The following is an 11558-nucleotide window of genomic DNA, read 5'->3' on the forward strand; positions in this document are numbered from 1 at the left end:
ATACCATTCATCACCTCCCTTCACAGGGCCTAAACAAGCATTCCTGCTTTTAATCAGTACATATATGGTCTTGAGAGCAAAATGAAAGGTGTCTGCTGCCCCAGAGTAGGGCAGTCATTATATCTAGCGGTTGTTGGATGGGTCGTGTAATAATTGCTTTCACTGAGATATCATTGCTCAGGAAATATCAGGAATGGATAGTGGCCAAGACAGTCATGTGTGGGTAAGGCCTTCACAAAACCTTAGGTTTGAGGTTTCAGAGGAACAAACTGTTTCAGAGGAACTAACTACTGAAAAACAGACTCTGCAAGTGTCTACCTTAATATGCCAGATACGCATGTAAGCTATGGCATTCTGTACAGAATATCAGATGGCTGAACTAGTAGGGCTGCCTCCATCAAAATCTGACTTGGGGTGATCAGACAGACCTCATCATATTTCTAAACCTGCTGGGTGTGAGTGGGGATGCAGATGTGACTCTGTCCCTGAGTGGCAGAAGGTGGGCTGGTGGTGTCATATGTGGCAGTGGCTTTATTCCTCCTACTGGTTGTTCTAGCTCTCTGAAGGAGAGTGTCCCTTAAACACCCAGCATTAGGAATTGATGAAATAAAATATGGTTTGTAGTTAAATAGATTATGAGGCAGTGATTCAGTACCACATTCTCTAAGAATACCTAACAACATGGTAAAATACTCACTAATACCAAAGGAGGGCAGACAATAGGATATAAAAATTGTCAAAATGTAGTACCAAAATGTTTTCACTTTTTACCTCTAGGTCTTAGTATTACAGTAAATTTAAAATGTTCCTTTTAATGCTTTTTTCTATTTCCTGAATATTTTACAAAACTATATACTCTTACTGTAATTGGGAAATGTTATCTTTAACAAAGAAAGAAAACAATGCTTAAAGTAAATATTTCAGGTCTGAGTCTACCAGTTCTAAATTCTGTTGAATAAGATTTAGAGGTATATAGAGAATGTTTAATTCTGAGATTTGGATTATAATGGACGGGTAAAATGCTGGTTGAATATGTTTTTAGTAGAAATTAATTCTCATGTCATTTCAAAGGGCCATCTTAAAGATGAACTTGAAAATAACATAATGATTTCCAATATGTGAAACTATATAAAAAGTTTTACATTTGATATTTTTTCAGTAAGGAAATGGAAAAGTTAAACTAGTGCAATGATATTGTAGAATTGCCACTTTTTATTTACATAAGAATCAAATTTGAGCTATAATTGTAGAGATCTTGTGAATCACAGTAAAATTTTATTTAGAATAAATGACTATGGAAATTTGGTTATTTCATGGACATATCACCTCTTAAATATATTTCAATGAATGGATAAATGTCTGTTTTCAGTCAATTCTCTGTAGCACCTCTATGGCCAGTGACTAAACTCATTGTTCATTTGCCCTAAAAGTAACAAAAAATTACTAAAAGTAATAAATGGACAGAAAGCTGAACTCATCAGTGTATGACTGAGCTGTATGTCCATGAAATCGTTCTATGCTTTATGATAGCCATGAAATTATCTTTTAGTGTCTGTTTCCAGGACATACAAAAATTCAGGAGGTAGGCTTTTTGAAATTCAGCTCTTAATTTTTTATAATCCAGAAGAAGGGGACAGGAGAAGCTGGGGAGCATATATCATAACTGAATAACAATAATCTCTTAACTTAGTGAAGGCAAGATGGGACGATGCTATAAAACACTGAATTAGAAATCAGATTTTCTTCTACCTCTGCTTTGTAATTGAGTCTATTGGTCACTCTGTGGGCCTCCGTTTTTTCACGTGTAAACTCAAAGGATTGGTCTAAAATTCGTGGTTGTCGAGTTGCAGACCCAAGAGAGCTCTGGAAGCTGACAATAGCAATGGAAGGTATGGTGAGGGGAGAAGCAGGGGTACCTCTGAGTCATTCTTACCTTTCTGATCAGATTTCTCACCTTGTTTATCTGTTTTTGAAAACTGTTTAATTTTTTGATAGCTTCCAAAGCAAAGTAAACATTGATGTAGACTCATTTAGGAAAAACAGGCATGGAACCACTTGTTAAAATGGGTAGGGCTAATCCAAACTTTATTTTTTATATTTTTGCGGTACGCGGGTCTCTCACTGTTGTGGCCTCTCCCATTGCGGGGCACAGGCTCCGGACGCGCAGGCTCAGCGGCCATGGCTCACGGGCCCAGCCGCTCCATGGCATGCGGGATCTTCCCAGACCGGGGCACGAACCCGTGTCCCCTGCATCGGCAGGCCAACTCTCAACCACTGCGCCCCAGGGAGGCCCTTTGTGAACATTTTTGACAGGGAGTGTGGTTAACCTCAAGCTGTGATTCTGAGGGATGGCACTTAGTTTCTTGATTTAAGCATTTAAGGAGACAGATAAGGAGGAAAAGAGAAAAGATGAAAGTTCAGAAAAAGTCAAAGGGACTAAATGGTTCCACATTTTTTTTCAAATGAAGTAAGTCTCATAAATGCTAAACAAACAATGCTAAACAAACAAAATGCTAAAAATTTGAATTGTTAAAAATGCCTTCATCTGCTTAAAAACACACCATACAATTATGTAAAAGCAAGAGCCAGAGAAGAAAGGAGGGGATAATTATGGTGACCTGAGATGGCTAAGACTTAGAATTTTTCCTTTTTAAAATTTAAGTTAGTATCTTCATACCCAAGGGACTTAGATCAATTGGCTGTTGCAATCCCAGTTTATTTATCAAGTTTGCACACTGGGTTGGAGGGGTGTTGTGGGAAGTTAGCCTCTCCAAAGAAACCTGGGGGCTGTAGGGGAAACCATAGATATTGAGATTTAAAGCTGTAAGAAAGGGAAGCTGGGGTAGATTTGGGAAGGATGTTTTGCTCAGTGATATAGCCACCACCAGCATGTAACCATGCCTTTAATGGGTTGTTTACCTACAGTTGGCAAACTCTGCTCATTAAGAATTAAGTAAGGGCAGTTTCAGTTTTGAATTTGAAAGGTTTGAGAAGGGTTGAAATGGAAAATATTTTAAAATTTCTTCTCAAAATGTTAAGATGACACTGATGGAAGAATTATACTAGCATCTCACATTTTCCTGTTTTCTAACAGAAATTGTCTGTGGAGCTGAAACTTTGAAGTTTGTTCTTTATCTAGCTATATGAATTTTTTGTGGCTTTTCACAGACATATTCTTAGTCTTTTAGAGAAATATTTGACTTTGGAAAACAGCATTTAAAGACATTTACTTTCTCCAAAAGAAGAACAAGCTGGAGGTATCTATCACACTCCCTGATTTCAAACTACACTACAAAGCCACAGTAATCAAAAGAGTATGGCACTGGCCTAAAAACAGAACAGAGATCAATGGAACAGAGTAGAAAGCCCAGAAATAAACACGTGCTTATATGGTCAATTAATCTATGACAGAGGAGACCAGAATATACAATGGGGAAAAGACAGCCTTGTCAATAAATGGTCCTGGGAAAACTGGACAGCTACATGCAAAAGAATGAAACTGGACCATTTTCTTACATCCTATAAAAAAATAAATTCAAAATAGATTAAAGACTTAAATATAAAACCTGACAACATAAAACTTCTAGAAGAAAATATAGGCAGTACACTCTTTGATATTGGTCGTAGCAATATATTTTTTTGGATATATCTCCTCAGGCAAGGGAAACAAAAGGAAAAATGACAAATTGGGACTACATTAAACTAAAATGCTTTTGCACAGTGAAAGAAATCATCAATAAAACAAAAAGGCAGAATGGGAGAAGATATTTGTAAGCAGTATATCCAATAAGGGGTTAATGTACAAAATGTATAAAGAACTCATACAACTCAATATCAAAAAATGCAAACAATCTGATTAAAACTTGGGCAGAGGATCTGAATGGACAGTTTTCCAAAGAAGGCATACAGATGGCCGACAGATGAAAAGATATTTAACATCACTAATCATCAGGGAAATGCAAATCAAAACCACAATGAGATATCACCTCACATCTGTCAGAATGGCTATCATCAAAAAGACAAACGTAACAAATATTGGCAAGGATATGGAGAAAGGAGAACGCTTGTGCACTGTTGGTGGGAATGTAAATTGGTGCAACCACTACAGAAAACAGTATGGAGGTTCCTCAAAAATTTAAAAATAAAACTACCATATGATCCAGCAATTCCACTCTTGGATATATAACTGAAAAAAACAAAAACACTAATTAGAAAAGATACATGCACCGCAATGTTCATAGCAGCATTGTTTATAATAGCCAAGATGTGGAAGCAACCCATTGTCCATCAGCAGATGAATGGATAAAGATGTGGTATGTATGTGTGTGTATATATATCTACATATATACAATGTATATATGTATATGTATGTATATAATATATACAATGGCATATTACTCAGCCATAAAAAAGAATGAAATATTGCCATTTGAGACAACATGGATAGACCTAGAGGGTATTATGCTAAGTGAAATAAGTCAGACAGAGAAAGACAAATACTGTATGATCTCACTTATATGTAGAATCTAAAAAACAAAATGGAAACAGACTAATAGGTACACAGAGCAAACTGGTGGTTACCAGAGAAGAAGGGGGTGAGGGGATGGACAAAATAGGTGAAGGGGATTAAGAGGTACAAACTTTCAGTTATAAAATAAATAAGCCATGAAGATAACAGCATAAAAATACAGTCAATAATACTGTGATAATATTGTATGGGGACAGATGGTTACTAGACTTATTGTGGTGATCATTTTGTAATGTATTTAAATGTCAAATCACTATGTTGTACATCTGAAACTAACATAATATTGTACATTAACTATATTGCAATTTTATTAAAAGCAAATCTGTTAAAAATTTTAAATAGATAACTGAATAAAATATAAAGACATTTACTTTCTCCAGATTCTTTAGGATATTATACACTACAGTGACAATAACCAGTATTTTCAAATGCTTATCGAGTTATTAGGTGCTTTATATATAGTCTCCCATTTGGTCTTTGCACTGACTCTGTAGGAAGTGCACTATTACTGCCCCTATTTAACTAAGGTGCTTAAAATAGGTAAGTGAATTGCCCATGTTCACAGCATATGTGGTGGGCCCACGAACTTGAACACTGGTCTGCCTGATTTCAAAGCTCTTAAACACTAGTAACTGTCACTTTTTTTTTTGCACTATGTGGGCCTTTCACTGTTGTGGCCTCTCCCGTTGCGGAGCACAAGCTCCGGATGCGCAGGCTCAGCGGCCATGGCTCACGGGCCCAGCCGCTCCGCGGCATGTGGGATCCTCCCAGACCGGGGCACGAACCCATGTCCCCTGCGTCGGCAGGCGGACTCTCAACCACTGTGCCACCAGGGAAGCCCTAACTATCACTCCTTAAATGAAGTTATCACACCTCCAGCAAACTATTTGAAAATTTAGGCCCCACATTAGCAACACACAGTATGTTAGAGAAATTACACACAGCAGTAGGTTAGAGAAAGCTCCAAGGAGATGATTAGGAACTTTTTGTGTGTGTTTTCAAGGTGCAACACCCAAATCATCGGTTCACAGGTGTAAGTACTATGCAAACCAACGGTGTTGGAAGGCAGAGGGTATGCTTTGGAATTAGGATTTGAGTAATTTTGTGTCTGTTTTCCTTTGTTCTTATCTCAAGATCAAGCATACCAACACATATGACAGTGCAACCTTGATTTGGCCCCTTAATTCCCATCATATCAGTATCATCTTAAATGACACCTAAAGGTGTGCTCAGTATTAAAAGTTTGTGGAACTCTTCCTTTTGAAATATGAAAGAATATCTTTGCTTCAAAGTACAGTCAAGGGCTTCCCTGGTGGTGCAGTGGTTGAGAGTCCACCTGCTGATGCAGGGGACACGGGTTCGTGCCCCGGTCCGGGAAGATCCCACATGCCGCAGAGCGGCTGGGCCCGTGAGCCATGGCCACGGAGCCTGCGCGTCCGGAGCCTGTGCTCTGCAACGGGAGAGGCCACAACACTGACAGGCCCGCGTACCGCAAAAAAAAAAAAAAGAAAGAAAAAAGAAAAAAAAACAAAGTACAGTCAATCCTCATTATTTGCTGATACCATATTTGCAAATGAGCCTACTCACTAAAATGTATTTGTGAACCCAAAATCAATACTTGTGTTGCTTCTGCTGTCATTTGCGGATGTGGGAAGAGTGGTGAAAATTTCAAGTCACTTGATGCACACATAATCAGCTGAGGGCCAATAAGGGGACACTCTGCCTTCTTGATTCAGCTCTCTTGCTATTTATAAACAAGTGTCCTTCCTCCTTCCTCCTAGTTAATGTCACTTTTAATTTTTTTTCATCTTTGTGCTTTTTTTTTTTTTGGTGATTTTGCTGTTTAAAATGGCTCTGAAGGCTAGTACTGAAATGCTGCCTGGTGTTTCTAAGCACAGGAAGGTGTGACGTGACTTGCAGAGGAAATATGTGTGTTAGAATAAGCTTCATTTAGGCATGAGTTTTAGTGTCGTTGACCACAAGTTCAATGTAAATGAGTCAACAATATGGTACATCCAGAGAAAGCAAGAGGAAATTCGCTCCTCTTCACATGAGGCTGCTCCACAGAGTGCTAAACTAACATCCGTAGTGTGTGATGAAGCTATGAGACAGATGTAAAGGTGGCTAAATTTGTGAATTCGTGAGATGATGATTCATAAAAAGATGTAGTAGACAGCACTGCTGGGAGGGTAAAAGCCAGAGAACTTTACAGTCACATCCCCCAGGGTAAAGAAAATGTTAAACTCCTGGCTAGTGCTGGCTGTTAGGCTCATTTCAAGAAGTGATACAGCATGAAACATGTTAGACTTGCAAGCAACCAGGTTCTGCAGATCAAGAGGCTTTGGAAGAATTTAAAAAACACTTGCTAGGTGTTATACAGGAAAAAGGTCATGTGGAAGAGCAGGTTTTCAATGCTGCTGAGATGGCTTGTTTAAGGAACTTGTGTAATGCAAATGCTGTCTTGGTTGAGAAGAATGTGGTCAGAGACTCATAGGAACCTAACCCTGTATTTCCCCTAGGAACATTGGGTCAGCATTCACTAATTCAGTGATTGTGGTGACTTCATAGAACTTAAGTGCCACAGATAACCAGAATGGACTGTATATCACCAAAGAAAATGAAGAGGGTTCTAACCCTCTAATCACCTGCTGTTCATCTGGGACTGAGGACTTTTTGTCTTTCAACACATCTTTGAGCTTGCTTGCTTTCGCCATATAATGGTGCCTTCATCTTCATGATGTTCTCAAATAAATTCCATATAAAGGAAGAGATTGTCCTATTAGAACTGACCACCTGGGACTCAAAGGACCATGACCGCACATGCCCCTATCACATTATTTTGAAATAAAACAGTCATCTTCTTCAGTCAGTGGTTTTGTAAGCCTGAGTACAGTGTTTGGCCAATTAGGGGAGGAGAAACACAGTGGTACAAGCTCTCATTTTGGATGATTCTTTTGACTTGGGAATCATGGAGCAGCATTGACTCATTTAGCAGACATGTGAGTGTGCATTAATGCACAAGGCATTGTACGTGTCTTGTGCCATCCCCTAAAAAGCAAGGAACTTCAGTGAAAAGTATAAAACTTTGGTGATAAAGAAACAAAGATGTATTCTTACAAAGATATATTCTTTAGGGGCCCACTTTCTGGTTTTTATCCTCTCTGAGGACCAGAACCTTGATTTTAATAGTCAGGAAGATTCTACCCAGTTGAGGTATCTACCTATCATAATATCTGGAGGGGTGATTTAAGTAAGTACTTTATAAAGATAGCAAAAGCTTATAATCTAGTCAGGACTGGGTAAAAAGCAGACACTGACATATTTATGAAATGGGTAAATAAATGAATGATAATTAACAGTGTGGGGTGGTAAATATATATATATGTATGTGTGTACACACACACACACACACACACAGAAAGTGACAAGGAACGTGTAAATGTGCTGTGGAGTCTTGCTATGTTTTCCAGTTCTCTCTTCTTACAGAATTATACTGGAGTATAGCTTGGAGGATATATTCCATCCTGATCTAGTTTGAATTCCTCTTTTTTTAATTATCCAAATTCCTGCTGTACTATAAGGTCTACAAGGACAGGCATTGTATCTGTTTTGTTCATGAATGTATCTCAGGTATCTAGAACTGTGCCTGGCACATAGCAGATGCTCAGTAATATTTATTGGTTAAATGAATGAGTACTTATCCCCTTCTCTGTGTACTAGACTGTTGTGGTCCTATGCTTTCTGTACTGGAGTGTTAGGATACACTCACATATCAGTGCCCTTGTGGGTGAGTGGGTAATGGTACTTCTTCCGTTTTTAAATTTTTAAAAATTGTTTTTTAGCTCTTGCAATATAATTGACATGTAACATTGTATAAGTTTAAGGTGTACAATGTGTTGATTTGATGTAATATTGCAGAAAGATTACCACCATAGAGTTAGCTAACACCTACACCATGTCACAATCACTGTTTCTTTTTTGTGGTGAGAACATTTAGGATCTACTCTTTTAGTAATTTTCAAGTATATAATATTGTTAACAAAAGTCACCATGCTGTATATTAGATCCCCAGAACTTATTCATCTTATAACTGAAAGTTTGTACACTTTGATTAATATCTCCCTATCTCCCAAATCCTCAACCAGCCCCAGCAACCACCATTCTACTCTATGTTTCTATAAGTTTAGTTTGTATAGATTCCATAATATATTAGTGAGATCATACAGTACTAGTCTTTCTCTATCTGACTTACTTCACTTAGCATGATGCTCTCAAGATCCATCCATGTTGTTGCAAATGGCAGGATTTCCTTTTTATCTCATGGCTGAATAATATTCACACACACACACACACACACACACACACACACACACACACACTCACACACCACATCTTCTTTATCCATTCATCTGTTGATGGACATTTAGGTTGTTTTCATATCTTGGCTACTGTGAATAGTGCTGCTATGAACATAGGAGTGCAGATATCTCCTTGAGACCCTGATTTCATTTCCTTTGTATATTCCAGAAGTAGGAATGCTGGACCATAGGTAATTCTGTTTTTATCTTTTAGGAACCTCCATACTACATTCCATATTGACTGTACAAATTTATATTCCCACCAGCAGTGCACAAGGATTTCCTTTTCTTCACATCCTTGCCAGCACTTGTTATTTCTTGTCTTTTTGTTAATAGCCAACCTAACAGGTGTGAGGTGATATTTCATTGTGGTTTTGATGTGCATTTACCTGATGATAAGTGATGTTGAGTACCTTTTCATACACCTGTTGGCCATTTGTATGACTTTTTTGGAAAAAATGTCTATTCAGATCCTCTGCCTGTTTTTTGATCAACTAATCTGTTTATTTGTTTTTGTTGCTTGTGCTTTTGGTGTCATATCCAAAAAATCATTGCCAAGACCAATGTCAAGGAATTTTTCCCTGTGTTTTCTTTTAGGAACTTAACAGTTTCAGGTCTTATTGTTTAAGCCTTTAACGATTTTGAGTTAATTTTTGTGAATGGTGTAAGATAGGATCCAGTTTCATTCTTTTGCATGTGGTTATCCAGTTTTCCCAACACCATTTATTGCAGAGACTATCCTTTTCCCATTGAGTATTCTTAGCTCCCTTGTCAAGTATTAGTTGATCATATACATGTGCATTTAATTCTGGGCCCTTGATTTTGTTCCGTTGGCCTATGTGTCTATATTTTATGCCAGTACCATACTGTTTTGATTACTTCAGCTTACAATATAGATTGAAATTAGGAAGTGTGAAGCCACTAGCTTTGTTCTTCTTTCTCAGAAATGCTTTAGATGTTTGGGTTCTTTTGGGGTCCCATACAAATTTTAGGATTGTGTTTTCAATTTTTGTAAAAAATTGCATTGAAATTTTGGCAGGAATTGCACTGAATCTATAGAATACTTTAGGTAGCATGGATATTTTAACAACATTAATTATTGGTATCCATGAACACTGGATATCTTTCCATTTATTTGTGTCATCTGTCATTTCTTTCATCAAAGTCTTATAGTTTTCAGTGTACAGATCTTCACCTCCATGGTTAAATTTATTCCTATGCATTTTATTCTTTTTGATGCTATTATAAATGCAATTATTTTATTTCTTTTTTAGATAGTTCATTGTTTGTATATAGAAACACAACTGAAGTTTATGTAATGACTTTGTATTCTACAAATTTATTGAATTCATTTATCAATTTTTAAAAAAAATTTAAAATCTTTTTTTAACATCTTTATTGGGGTATAATTGCTTTACATCATTTATCAATTCTAACAGTTTTTTGGGGGGATGGAGTCAGGATTTTGTATGTATAAGATCACATCATCTGCAAACAGACAATTTTACTTCTTATTTTCTGATTTGTTGCTTTTTATTTCTTTTTCTTGCCTAGATTGCAATGGCTAAGATTTCCAGTACTATGTTGAATAAAAATGGCAGGAATGGGCACCTTTGTCTTGCTTCTGATCTAGAGGAAAAGCTTTCAACCTTTCACCATTAGTATGATGTTTGTCATATATGGCCTTTATTATGTTGAGGTATGTTCCTTCTATACCCAATTTGTTGAGAATTTTTATCGTAAAAGGATGTTGAATTTTGTGAAATGCTTTTCTGCATCTGCTGAGATGATCAAATGATTTTTATCTTTCATTCTATGAATGTGATGTATCACATTAATTGATTTGCTGTGTTGAACCATCGTTGCATTCCAGGGATAAATCCTACTTCATCATGGTGTGTGATCGTCTTAATGTGCTGTTGAATTCAGTTTGCTAGTATTTTGTTAAGAATTTTTGCATCTGTATTCATCGGGGATATTGGCCTGTACTTCTTTCAAAGCTCAGAGCCTTTATTACGTTTTGCTAGAGTCATCTGCTTCACATCTCTGAACAAAACCAACTGCCTGCTTTAGTGACCACATGAGAATGTTTATTGCTGAAGTTTCTGCCTCTCTCTGATTGTGGCTGTATTTCTGGATTTGTACTCTGAATAATGTGGAAAAGAAAGAGGCATTTTAGACTTTCTTTAACTTGTGTGTGTTCCATGTGGACAGTGTGTGGGAAGATACAAAGAAGAGCAGCTGTGGCTTTCGACCAACAGCTGAGGTTATGTGGATTAAGCAGGCTTCTTATTTCCTAATTGGTAGGTTATTTCTTAAAAGGAATGCTTATGTCCAAGGAAGGACTTATCTAGTCATGGGCTAAAGGGTAAAACGTTAAAGGTTGGGTACAGTTTTTTAACTTTGTTGTCTTGAAAACATATTGCTTTGACTTTTAAAAGCTGGAGAGCTTTTTAGAAAATACAGTTTTTCAAACACTGCACTCATTCAGTTGGTCTGGGGTTATTGCAATGATAGGTTTAAAAACCACAAACAGCACTTATTATGATAGAGAGGGAGTGAGGCAGGGAAATGAATTCAGAGTGGAAAGGGATATCCATTATATCTTGTGAAAGCCTGCCGTCCTTTGTAAGAATGCTCCTAGGAGATGGTTCATATGCCCTGTGTGTTGC

At 37.3% G+C, this 11558-nt stretch overlaps 1 long non-coding RNA gene across 1 annotated transcript in view; it reads left to right on the top strand.

Annotated features, from left to right (window-relative positions):
- The window catches only part of LOC109548561 (uncharacterized), a 385148-nt gene extending 374569 nt beyond the window's left edge, over window positions 1-10579 (top strand). Inside the window, exon 7 of the long non-coding RNA XR_012332147.1 lies at window positions 10441-10579. This is a non-coding gene — a long non-coding RNA (uncharacterized lncRNA). The remainder of the gene's footprint in view (window positions 1-10440) is intronic.
- The last annotated feature ends 979 nt before the right edge of the window (window positions 10580-11558 follow it).

The sequence above is a fragment of the Tursiops truncatus genome, chromosome 5, assembly GCF_011762595.2.
Source record: "Tursiops truncatus isolate mTurTru1 chromosome 5, mTurTru1.mat.Y, whole genome shotgun sequence".
Lineage (NCBI taxonomy): Eukaryota > Metazoa > Chordata > Mammalia > Artiodactyla > Delphinidae > Tursiops > Tursiops truncatus.